This window comes from Tamandua tetradactyla, chromosome 23, assembly GCF_023851605.1.
Source record: "Tamandua tetradactyla isolate mTamTet1 chromosome 23, mTamTet1.pri, whole genome shotgun sequence".
NCBI classification, from domain to species: Eukaryota; Metazoa; Chordata; class Mammalia; order Pilosa; family Myrmecophagidae; genus Tamandua; species Tamandua tetradactyla.
This window is the reverse complement of record NC_135349.1, coordinates 5,488,918-5,501,298: the sequence shown is the minus strand read 5'-3', so window position 1 is coordinate 5,501,298 and position 12,381 is coordinate 5,488,918.

Below are 12,381 nucleotides of genomic sequence, written 5' to 3'. Positions count from 1 at the left end.
GGACATTTCTATAGACTTGCTTGAACTGGGACATTTTCTCAGCCTTAGAACTGTAAACTAGCAACCTATTAAATTCTCCTTTTTAAAAGCCATTCCATTTCTGGTATATTGCTTTCCAGCAGCTAGCAAACTAGAACAAGCAGTCAGTGTCACGATGCAGGAAGCAGAGTAGGTTTCACCAATGAAAAGACAGAGAGGCTACCTGGCAATTTCCACACCTAGGAATATACCCAGAAGCATTGAAAACAGGGTCTTGAACAGATAATCTGTACATGCATGTTTATAGTAGCGTTATTCACAGGGGCCAAAAGGTGGAAACAACCCATGTTCCATCAACAGATGGATGAACAAATAAAATGTGGTATCTTATTTTCTCTACATGACTCTTTGGTGTAATGGCCTAGATGTGGTGGGCAAGGGGTGGGCAAGAGATCAGGGGAGTCCAAAACACAAGAGCTAAAAGGGGGGAAATAACACAAATGCTCATCTACAGATGAATGAATAAATAAAATGTGGTATATAGATACAATGGAATAAAGAGGGGGGTGGGGACAAGAGACAGTTGGCAAGAGTATTGCAAATATATTGAACCCTAGAATTTAAGTGGAGGGAATCAGGAAGGAAGGAAGGTGTGGGAGCCCCCCTCCCCCAACTTACACAGTACATAGCTCTCCTATCCAAGAATATGTATTGGGCATTGATACATTACAAAACATTACAAAGTTCTGTAGGTGAATTCCACCTCCAGTGCTCATGGAGGTCAAGGCCGTCATGAGAAGCCATGTCAAATAATCACCAGTGAAAGTGACTTACCAGAAGTACAGAGGCAGTATGTTAGCACAAACTACCTGGAGGCCACCAAAAAATCACTGCCACTATTAAGTAATTAGAAAGAGTAAGCATTATTATCCCAACTCATAGTCCTTTCAATAGTCCTGTTTGGCCAGCCAAGAAAGCTGATGGGACATGGCAGGTGACAACTGACTACAGAGAACTAAACAAAGTAATTCCTCCCTTGTTTGCAGCTGTGCCAAACACTTCTACTTTATTACAAGATGTAAGTATTCACTTAGGCCAATTTCATTTTGTATTAGCCCTTGCTAATGCTTTCTTCAGTATTACTTTTAGATCCCTCCAGCCAGCCAGCATTTGCGTTCACATGGGGAGGACAAAAATGGACAGTTACCATGCCGCCCCAGGGGTGCCCTGCAGTCTCACTATTTGCCAGGGACTTGTGGCACAAGACCTAAAAGCATGGAAGCCCCCCGAAATGTGATTCTGTTTCAGTACCTTGATGTTCATGCTAACCAGTTATTCTCTTCCAGAACTATAAACTGCCACTAGCACAGTGGTGAAAGCCAGGGATGAGCAGTAAATCAAGACAAATTACAGGGGTCTGGATGCTTTGTCAAATTTTGGGGTATTGTTTGGTTGGGTACAACTAAAACTATACCTTCTGCTGTTATTGACAAAGTACAAAACCACCCCCCTCCATACACCAAACAACACATTCCTGGGTTTGTTAAAATATCAGAGACCACTCATACCACACTTAGCACAAATCCTAAAGCCTCTGCACGCATTAGTTCGAAAGGGAAAGACTTGGGAATGGGACGTCCCCCAGCAGGCTGCCTTTGAAAAGTTTCAAACAGCACAGGCACAGGCTCTGAGAGGGGTGGATCCAGATGTGCCTTGTGAATTGGATGTGGCCGGTACTGATATGGGCTTTTGGTGGGGCTTGTGGCACCAGCAACAGGCAAAACGTGTATCTAATGGATGCTGGTCCCAATTGTGGAAAGGAGTAGAGTTAAGATACAGTCCTTTGGAAAAATGATTGTGTGCAGCCTATTATGTCTTGCTACAAGTAGAAGGACTAACTCAAAAGTTTCCAGTGACTCGGCAAACTGCCATCTCCATACAAGGGTGGGTGCGTGACACCAACCATTAACTCCTGTTCTGGGAGAGCTCAGCTTAGCATGCTGACAAAACGGAAAGCCTGTTGCTTAGAACTTAGTGTTTTCAACAATAGCCCATTAAGTGCAGACGTGCATGACATCTTGGGACCTGTCTCTTATGTGAAAGAGCAGCGCTGCCCTCTTCCAGCTGACCCTCCCGAAGTGGCTGTTCCTATGCGCACGGTTGATGAGAGTGGGAGCATACCTGACTCTGCCTGGTACATTGATGGGTGGGCACATGGGCAGCCTGCCACTAGGACCGCTGTGGCTGGCCAGCCTAGCACTGTCACCATGTGGTGGGAAACTGGGACTATGCAGTGCAGCTGGTGGGCTGAACTAAGGGCAGTGTGAATGGTCATCATTCATGAATGTGGGGGTACACTGACTATCTTACTAATAGCAGGGCCGTGTACCAAGGCCTGACTATGTGGATGGCTACGGTACGAAGCCTGGAAAAAAATAAGTGCCTTTTTTGGGGGTCCCCACGCCTGTGGACAGTGATGGGGGACTCCATTCACTGGGCAACTGACTCAAGCCTGGGCAACAGAACATGATGTTTTGTGGGCCTTTCACTTACCCTACAATCCAACCATGGTGGGATTGGTTTAGAGGATGAATGGCCTTCTAAAAGAACACTTAAAGGATGACAGGCAGTCCCTGCAGCAGTTGGTGAATGCCTTGACCAACATCAACTCTAGACCCATAGCGGCTGCCCCCACCCATAGAAATGGTGACGGCTAGACCAGGCAGGTGCTGAGGATGAAGGTAAAGGGGCAGTGGCATTACAGCCTCAGGGCGGTTTTTGCCTGGGCCACATGCATTAGAAAATGGGGAAAAAAAGGTGGATGGGCCCTGGTCCTGGCCTGTGCAGCCATGCTGGTTGGGATCCCAAATCCGTGGGGGATTAGGATTGCTCAGAATTTACGTATTAGGCCACAGTTTTTTCACAAAACACCCCAAAAAACCCTGTTTAAAGTATTAACCCTGGGCCCCCTGTTCTAGTTTGCTAACTGCTGGAATGCAATATACCACAAATGGAATGGCTTTTAAAAAGGGGGAATTTAATAAGTTACAAGTTGTATAGTTCTAAGGCCACGAAAATGTCCCAATTAAAGCAAGTCCATAGAAATGTCCAGTCTAAGACATCAGGGAAAGATACCTTGATTCAAGAAGGCCGATGAAGTTCAGGGTTTCTCTCTCAAGTGGAAAGGCACATGGCGACACAGTCAGGGTTTCTCTGGCTGGGAAGGGCATCATTTGCTAGCTTCCTCTCCAGCTCCCCAGGAGGCATTTTCCTTCATCTCCAAAAGCTGCTGGGTGGTGGACTCCTCTTCATACTTCTGAGATGTTCTTTGTGGCGGCTCTCTCCTGGCTCTGTCATTCTTCTCTGCTCTCTCTGAATCTCCTGGCTATCTCTCTTGTTGTTCTCTAGCTTTTTCCAAACGGCTTCTTCTTTTAAAGGATTCCGGTAAAACCAATCAAGATCCACCTGGAATGGGTGGAGACACACCTCTACCTAATCAGGCTCAATGCCCACACTGATTGAGTCATATCTCCATGGAGATAATCTAATCAATTTCCACCATGCGGTACTAGATAGGGTTTAAGAGAAACGGTTGTTCCCATAAGATTGGATGAGGATTAAAACATGACTTTGCTGCGGTACATAAATCATTTCAAACCAGCACACCCCCCATGACACAAGGTACTGTATGTGTAACACCATGGACTGAGCAAACTGTGGACAGCACCCCTGGGAACCATACACTGCCCCCCCCGAGGGAAAAAACATGGTGTATGAACCCCCCACCCCCACCCCATAGCACGCCTTCTCCAGGGACGCTTTTATCCACCAATGGAAATTTAGCATGCATACTGTTAAACTACCAAGATGTGCCCCTTGTTTTTCCCCATGAACATCTTCCGTTTAGCCCATAGGACTGTGGGAACATTTCTGCACCGGGCTTCTGCACACACTAGGTCTCAGTGCTTGCCTGCCCTGGGTCAGTCCATGCTGAAGCCAACCTCTTTGCCAAGGAAAAATGCACAGATGATCTAGACACACAAGAAACCATACCGAGTCTGGGCCACGGTGGCGCAGCAGGCAAAAATGCTTGCCTGTCATGCCAGAGGACCTGGGTTCGATTCCCAGTGCCTGCCCATGTTAAAAAAAAAAAAAAGAAAGAAAGAAACCATACAGCTCTCTGCGTAAGATGCTAATCTAGTCTCTTCTTCCCCTTCCCAGAATCATGTTTACTGTTAACCTAGAATCTTTTTCATGAGACCTTCTGCCGTCTTTGTCTCAGGCCCTATAACTGGCCCTGTAGATTCCCACCTAAATGTGAACACTTCCACACTGAGCGCTCTACTGGCCGCCATCACAGCAGCTCGATCCCTGATTGACAACCTTCTTCCACTCCTGTGAGTAAGGTCCTATAACAAAGGTTCACGTCCCAGTCCGTGCCTCGTGCTTTCTTTGCTCTCTCGGCTGGAAAGCACTCTGTGGGCCAGCACAGGAGGGCAGTGCTGTCTTGGAAAACAGAGGGTTAATAGAGTTGGGGAGGTTGCAGTGAGGGCCCAGAATGGTCTTGGTGGGTTTTATTGCACAAGCGGACCTTGGAGAGTAGGGAAGAGGGCACTGGGGTTAAGAGGTGGAGCAGCCACCTGGGATGGCTGAGTCCAGGGGGTGACCTTGGGGAGCTCAGGGCTGGAGGGGAGAAGGATGGAAGGACTGAGTTCAGGAGTTGGACGGAAGTTTCCCAAGGCAATGGGGGGGCTTGGGATGCAGAAGCAGAGAGAGGCAAGGGAAGAGTCCCCAAGAAATGGATGTTAAGAGTCCAAGGGTGTGGGCAGGTGTATTTTTAGAAAGGGATATTTCTTTAGGCTTGATGAAAATGTCTGGAAGTGCAGGACACCTCCGGTCTGGTGTATTTGTTTCTCAAAGACCTTCTATGAAGTAAGTCCTGTAATAATCCCTATTTTTCAGAAGAGGGAACAGCTGGGAAACATTAGAGCTGGGGCCTTTGTTGGGGTAAAGCTGGCCAGCATGGGCCAATAATTTAAATTTTCAAGAATTTGGTGTTCTGGTTCTGGTTAGCTATAACCGTCATTAACAATTAAATCACACAGATATACAATTAAATATATTAAAAGCCATGGTAATTGTGCTGCAATAACTGGATTCTCACACGGAAAAATAATGAAATGTGACCCCATCATACAGCATACAAAAAAAGAAGATTAAAATAAAACCATGGTAATTAATATTCAATATTCACCATTTTTAGTTACTTTGGTGTTTTTTCAACTTCAAAATTAATTTATTTTGTTGTGATAAGATGTGTAACATAAAAAGTTACCATTTTAACCATTTTGTAGTATTACTATACAGTTATGCTTTTACAATGTTGTGCTACCATCACCACCTTCCATTAATAAAAGTTTTCATCACTCAAAACAGAAACTGTATAACCTTTATGCACTAACTTCCCATTCTTCCCTCTCTCCAGCCCTCTAATCTACTTTCTGTCTCTATGAATCGCTTTTTCTAGGTATTTCATGTAAGTAGAATCATACACTATTCGTCCTTTTGTGTCTGACTTCTTTAGCTTAGCATGTTTTCAAATCTGTAGTGACTTGATCAGAACTTCATCCCCTTTTTTAAGACCGAATAATATTCCACCCTATGGATTCATCACATTTCGTTTGGCCATTCATCGCTGATGGGCATAAATTGGTTGTTTCCGCCTTTTGGCTTTCGTGAATAATGCTGCTATAAACGTCACTCTGCAAGCATCTGTTTGAGTCCCTACTTTCTTTTTGTTTAATTTTCAATTTATTTTGGTGTTTTTTACTCTTATCTCTGCTCTTGAAGTTATTTCTGCCTATCGTGCAGTGGAAATACCACACAACGGTGAGCTACCACATATCTCTTCCAAACTCCAAGCAAGTTGCCATTAAATTGTGAATAGCAAAAAGTGGAGTAATTGAAAACCATTACCGGACCCGGCAAAGAAACCACTCTGTCCTCGATAAAAAAAGTCAAATCCCAACGTCCATATTCTTTGTTTCATTTTCCTCTTATTCCTTAACATAAAGGAAACATCAACCATACTCACAAACCAGAGGTTGCCTGTGGATAGAAGAGAGAGGCAAAATTCAACTAAAGCATTCGGTGAGAATCAATTGACTATTTATAATGAAGACTGTTATCCACTATGTTATTGTTTGTAAATTGTGTGCCACTCATCTGTAGTGTGAAAGGTTAACTCAGCAGGCTTGGGCTATTCAAACCCTGCCCATTCCCAAGAGAACTGGCCTTGATCCACTCCAGGGAGGTCACCTCTGAGCCCCTGGAATGTCCTGTTTTATAAAAGTAGCCTTCTACCTGTGGGGCCTTGGGCCCTCTCAGATAGTCCTTGCTGAAATATGAAGTATGAGTTTGACTTCTGTGAGTGGGCGGGGCTGGAGACATAGTAGTTGAGGTCAGCCCTTTGTCACTCCATTCCTACATGAGTGACCCCCAATTAAACTCAGGACACTAAGGCTCAGATGAGCCTTCCTGGTTGGCAATACCTGGTGAGTTCATCACACGTAGTTATGGGAGGAATTAAATGCTATTCACATGACTCCACTGGGAGAGGACAACTGAAAGTTTGTGCCTGGTCTCTCTCCCAGACTGTCTTGGGTGCCTTTTCCCCTCTCTCATTTTGATCAGTATCCTCCCTGTGCTGGTTTGAAAGGAAGTATGCCCCCTAGAAAAGCCATGCTTTGATCAAAATCCCATTTCATAAAGGTAGAGTAATCCCTATTCAATACTATATGTTTGAAACTGTAATCAGATCATCTCCCTGGATGATGTGATTTAGTCAAGAGTGGCTGTTAAACAGGATTAGGTGATGACATGACTTCACCCATTTGGGTGGGTCTTGATTGGTTTACTGGAGTTCTATAAACGAGGAAACACTTTGGAGAATGGAGATTCAGAGAGAGCAGAGCAGAACGACATAGTCACAAGAAGTAGAGTCCACCAGCCAGCGACCTTTGGAGATGAAGAAGGAACATGCCTCCCACAGAGCTTCATGAAACAGGAAGCCAGAAGAAGCTAGCAGATGACGCTGTGTTCACCATGTGCCCTTCCAGATGAGAGAGGAACCCTGGCCATGTTCACCATATGCCTTTCCAGATGAGAGAGAAACTCTGACTGTGTTTACCATGTGCCCTTCCACTTGAGAGAGAAACCGTGAACTTCATCAGCCTTCTTGAACCAAGGTATCTTTCCCTGGATGCCTTTGATTGGACATTTCTATAGACTTGTTTTAATTGGGACATTTTCTTGGCCTTAGAACTGTAAACTAGCAACTCATTAAATTCCCCCTTTTAAAAGCCATTCTGTTTCTGGTATATTGCGTTCCAGCAGCTAGCAAACTAGAACACTCCCACTGTCATAAACATTGTGAGTATGACAGCTTTTCTGAGTTCCATGAGTCCTAGCAAATCATTAAACCTGTTCTTGGGGACCCTTGACACAATATTCTTTATATCAGTAAAATCCATAATAGACATACGCAAAAGTTTTGTGGAGAGCAAGAATTGCTAACCACCATCAGTCCAGGCACTGTACTAGACCCTTTCAGTGAGGCTGGGGAGTTTTCAGCCTTTATTGTGAGCTTTATGAAGTGATGGTGTCAATATGCCATGTGTGGATCTTGCTTGGATGTGATCCAAGTGAACAGACCCTAAAAAGATGTGTTTGAGAAAATCTGGAAAATGTGCATACAGACTGCATGAGACAATATTTAAGAATTATTGATTTTGTGGGGTGTGCTGAAAAGCCCTCATCAACTGGAAGTACATTCTGTAGTAGATGAACTATGCTGTCTGGGATTTGCTTTAAGTGACCCAAAAAGTGAGTGGGGAGAAGATAAAACAAGTGGGGTTATTTTGCAAATCCGCCTACTTTTGTGTATGTTTGAATATAAAGTGTTTTGTTTTTAATGATATTTGTTCAATCTTGCCCATCCTCTGCCTGATTATATTCACACAAACATGTCATTGTCACAAACATATCATATGAACATCTGTCATATATACAAATATACAATGAAACTCCAAACCAGCAAGGATTCAGAAGTTTAGAGCCTGTGATCACATATACTCTCAAATGGAATAGTTTCTTTTTAAAAACAGTATTTGTTAAATTTGGCAATAAGATAGGGCTTCTACACAAATTTTTGTTAGTAAACGTAAAGATGATATTATAATAAATTAGTTTTACAAAAAACTCAAAACTAATTTCAAAGAGGTACCATTTTTGGAAATAGATAGTATTAAAATTTTTAAAAAGACTAAATGTCCTTTGCATAGTTCTAATCTCTGCAAGTATATTGTGCTATTTGTATGTAACGTTATTCTATTGATTAAATTAGAATTATTTTAAAACAATACAGTATCCCATCATATGGGTATCTTATATACGTCATTCCTTGATTTTAGACACAAGTTTTACAGTTTTCTGTTATCAAAAATATCTCTATTTTAACTTTGTTCAGTTATTTCTAAAATGAAATATCCAAGTCAAAGCATAGCTCCTGAAAAAATAAATGACCCATCATTACTGTTTTTTAAAAAATATTTTTATTGAGATATCTTCATGTACCATATAGTTCATCCAAAGAATATAATCAATGGCTCACAACATCATCCCATAGTTGTGTATTCAGCATGATCATTTTTAGAACATTTGCATCACTCCAGAAAAATAAAGAGAAAAAAGAAAAAAGCCATACTTCTTACTCCTCCTCCTCATTGATCATGAGTATTGCAATCTACCCAATTTTTTTTACCCCTTATTCCCGTGTTAGTTTGTTAAAGCTGCCGGAATGCAATATACCAGAAATGGAATGGCGTTTATAAAGGGAATTTGTTAAGTTGCAAGTTCACAGTTCTAAGGCCACGGAAATGTCCAAACTAAGGCACCCAGGGAAAAATACATTTGTCTCAAGAAAGGCAATAGGTCTGAAACACCTTTGTCAGCTGGGGAGGCACATGGCTGGTGTCTGCTGTTTTTTTTGGCTTCTCCTTTCAAACAGCTTCCCCAGGGGCATATTCCTTCTGCTTCTCCAAAGGTCTCTGGCTGCGTGGGCTCTGAAGCTTTTCCCAAAATGGCTCCTGCTTAAAGGACTCCAGTAAGTGACTCCACCTTGAATGGATAGAGACACATCTCAATGGAAACAATAAAAAAGATCCTACCCAACAATAATGAATTAGAATGAAAGAACATGGCTCTTCTGGGGTACATAACAACTTCAAACCAGCAAACCCCTCCAGTTATTTATTTATTCATTTGTCTTTATTTTTGACTCATCTATCCATAGCCTGGATAAAGGGAGCATCAGACCCAAGGTCTGCACAATCACATGGTTACATTATAAAAGCTATATAGTTACACAATAGTCTTCAAGAATCAAGGCTACTGGAAACAGTCCAACAGTTTTAGATACTTCCTTCTAGCCACTCCAGTATACCACAAACTAAAAAGGGATATCTATATATATTGCATAAGAATAACCACCAGGATAAGCTCTCAGACTGTTTAAAATCTCTCAGCCACTGAAAATTTATTTTGTCTCATTTCTTTCTTCCCCCTTTTCAAGAAGGCTCTCTCAATCCTATGATGATAGGTCCAGCTCACCCCAAGTCATGTCCCACATTGTCAGGGAGATTAACACCCTTGGGAGTCATGTCCCACATAGTGGGGAGGGCAGTAAGTTCACCTGCTGAGTTGGCTTAGAGAGAGAGGTCACATCTGAGCAACAAAAGAGGTTCTCTGGGGGTAACTCTTAGGCACAGTTATAAGGCTTAGCTTCTCCTTTGCAGGAATAAGTTTCTTAGGTGTGAGCCCTAAGACTGAGGGATTGGCCCATTAAACTGGCTGTCCCCACTGCTTATAAGAATATCAGGAATTCTCCAGGTGGGGAAGTTTAATATGTCCTCCTTTCTCCCCAGTCTCTCCAGGGGGGGTTGGAAATACTTTTTTATTCTCTACCCAAATTATTCTGGGATATATCAGGCATCACACTGACCTGTACAAACCAACAAGATCTCATCCCCTCGTCAAGATTCCATGCAATGAGGGTGTTCAAATAAACTGACCATTCAAGTTAAACTGATATCGTGCTACCAAAAATATAAATTTTGCACCAAATAAACATCTCTTCCGTTGGTCTCAAACAGAAGTTGGAATGCTTTTTGTTGTTCTTGTTTTGTTGGTTTGTTTGTAATGCTCTGAGGATCACATTTCATTCTTTCCCCATGTGACTATCCTTTTACTGCAGCACCATTTATTGATTTTTTCTTTTTTTTTGGAAGCGCATGGGCCAAGAATCGAACCTGGGTCTCCTGCATGGTGGGCGAGAATTCTACCACTGAGCTTCCGTTGCACTCCCTAGAAGCTGAAGTTTTAAAATATAGACTCTATCATCCTTTACCCTGTATTATGGTTATCCTTAGTTCTATCCAGGTTACCTTCATTCATATCTTTAGGTGAAGTCTGATCACTCTTTCAGTTTTTTTAAACAGTTGCTGTATGAGGTAATGTTGACTTTCATAGCCTCATGGCTCTAACTCTGAATCGCAAGGATCATGACAGCTTTTAATGATGAATAATTTCAAACACAGGAAAGATGTTTGACATTCAAAGATCCACCGTGCAGATCTAGCAAATGGTAGCATTATGCCCTATTTGCTCCTTCACAAATTTTGGGGGGGAAAAAAGAAAGATCTCAGACATTTTTGTCTGCTTGTTCTTTCAGGTTACTTTCTCTATTTATTGGAAAGTTATAGAAAGTATCCTTCAGAGACTTTTGGCATTTCATTACAGCTTCAAATTAACTTAGGAGAAGCTTTGATTTTTTACTCTTGCTTTTCCACATTGATGCATAGCCTCCTCTATTCTTCCTTTTAAGGACTTCCTTTTTTTTTTGGTTCAAAAAAAACCCCTTGCCTTTAAGGTTTGCTGCTATTGGCTAGGTTGGATTAGTGGTAGATGTGGGGGCAGTTCTAGGCAGGTGACCTTACGGGGAGTGGGACAGTTGTTTTTCTGTTGAGAAAAGTCCCAAGATTTTGAAGTCCTGAGATAGTTCTCAAGAACTTGAAGCAAGCCAATCACTTTTTTAGTTTCAGGGCACGCCAATGTTTCCCTATTACGGCCCATTTGCTGTTAGAAACCTGATGAGTAAATGGGTTCTGTATTCACAGTTTTGGCAAGCCTAAAGTGTAGGATGGGGTTTGCCCGAGCAGAAACTAGAATGGAGGATTGCAATATTATATTTTCGTATAAATTTTAAAAAAGCATCCTTGTCATTGTTCAAAAGGATTCGTCCTATGATTTGCAATTGCAGGGATAAAAGAGCACTGTTTCAGAGCTGGAGAAGCCCCCATGGCACCTAAATAAGATCCCACACTGCGGAGGTTAAGCCAGACCCAGTTGGAGGCCCAGACCAGACAGATCACAAGTTCCTTGGGATTCCAGATGCTGCCACTAGAGGGCAGAGAGCCGGGGCAGGGCCCTAACCCACTCACAGCTCCTCACATACCTAATGGATGGTTGTGCAAGGCCTCTGACAGTCCTTTTCTATACCTCTTTCCCTCTCATTTGTGGGGTTCCGAATTTTTTGGCAGAATTGACCAATGTCAATTTGTCAGATGGGCCAGATGTCTCTTGCAAGAACCGGTTCCCAGCCAGCCTCTGAGGTCGCTGTCCCAAGCTAACCAGAGCTACAGGGAGAGGCAAGGGGGGTTGCTGAGGTGCTTGGGGTGGCCCAGGCTCTGCACTGTGAACTTTACTGGCACGTTCGCTTAATTCTCACAGAGATCCTGAGAGCCAAGAGTTGCTCCGTGCAGCTGAGGAGCTCGTGTTACACGGTATGGAACCAAGGCTGGAACGCAAGCCTGACCCCACAACTAGCTTTTACGTCTGCTTCTCTTCCTATGGGCCCCTACAACTTCCATTAAAATGAGACCATTGACCTGTCCAGGAAATTGCCCAACTCGGTGCCAACCCTTGGAAAGGCTGGACTGAATATTCTCATCACGCCCTTCCATCTCCACTTTTTCTTTTTGCCACCTATTGTTCACCTGCTCCTCTCTCGGCCAGACGTTAAGGAAGCCGGAGACATACTCAAACACTGACTGATCTGGGTAGGGAAAGGACTGGTGTAAAACCAGCAGCCAACACCCAGGAGCTCTTCATACAGTTACAAGTTATTGGGCCAAGTTTGTTTCCTTCATTTACCTTCATGCTTACCTAAAAAAACGCAAACACACACACTCGTATACAAAACACAAGAACAAAAACAAAGGAAAAACACAAAAACACCTTGACAAAAAACTTGTTACCCGACAACCTTTATTCAGGAAGGGAAAG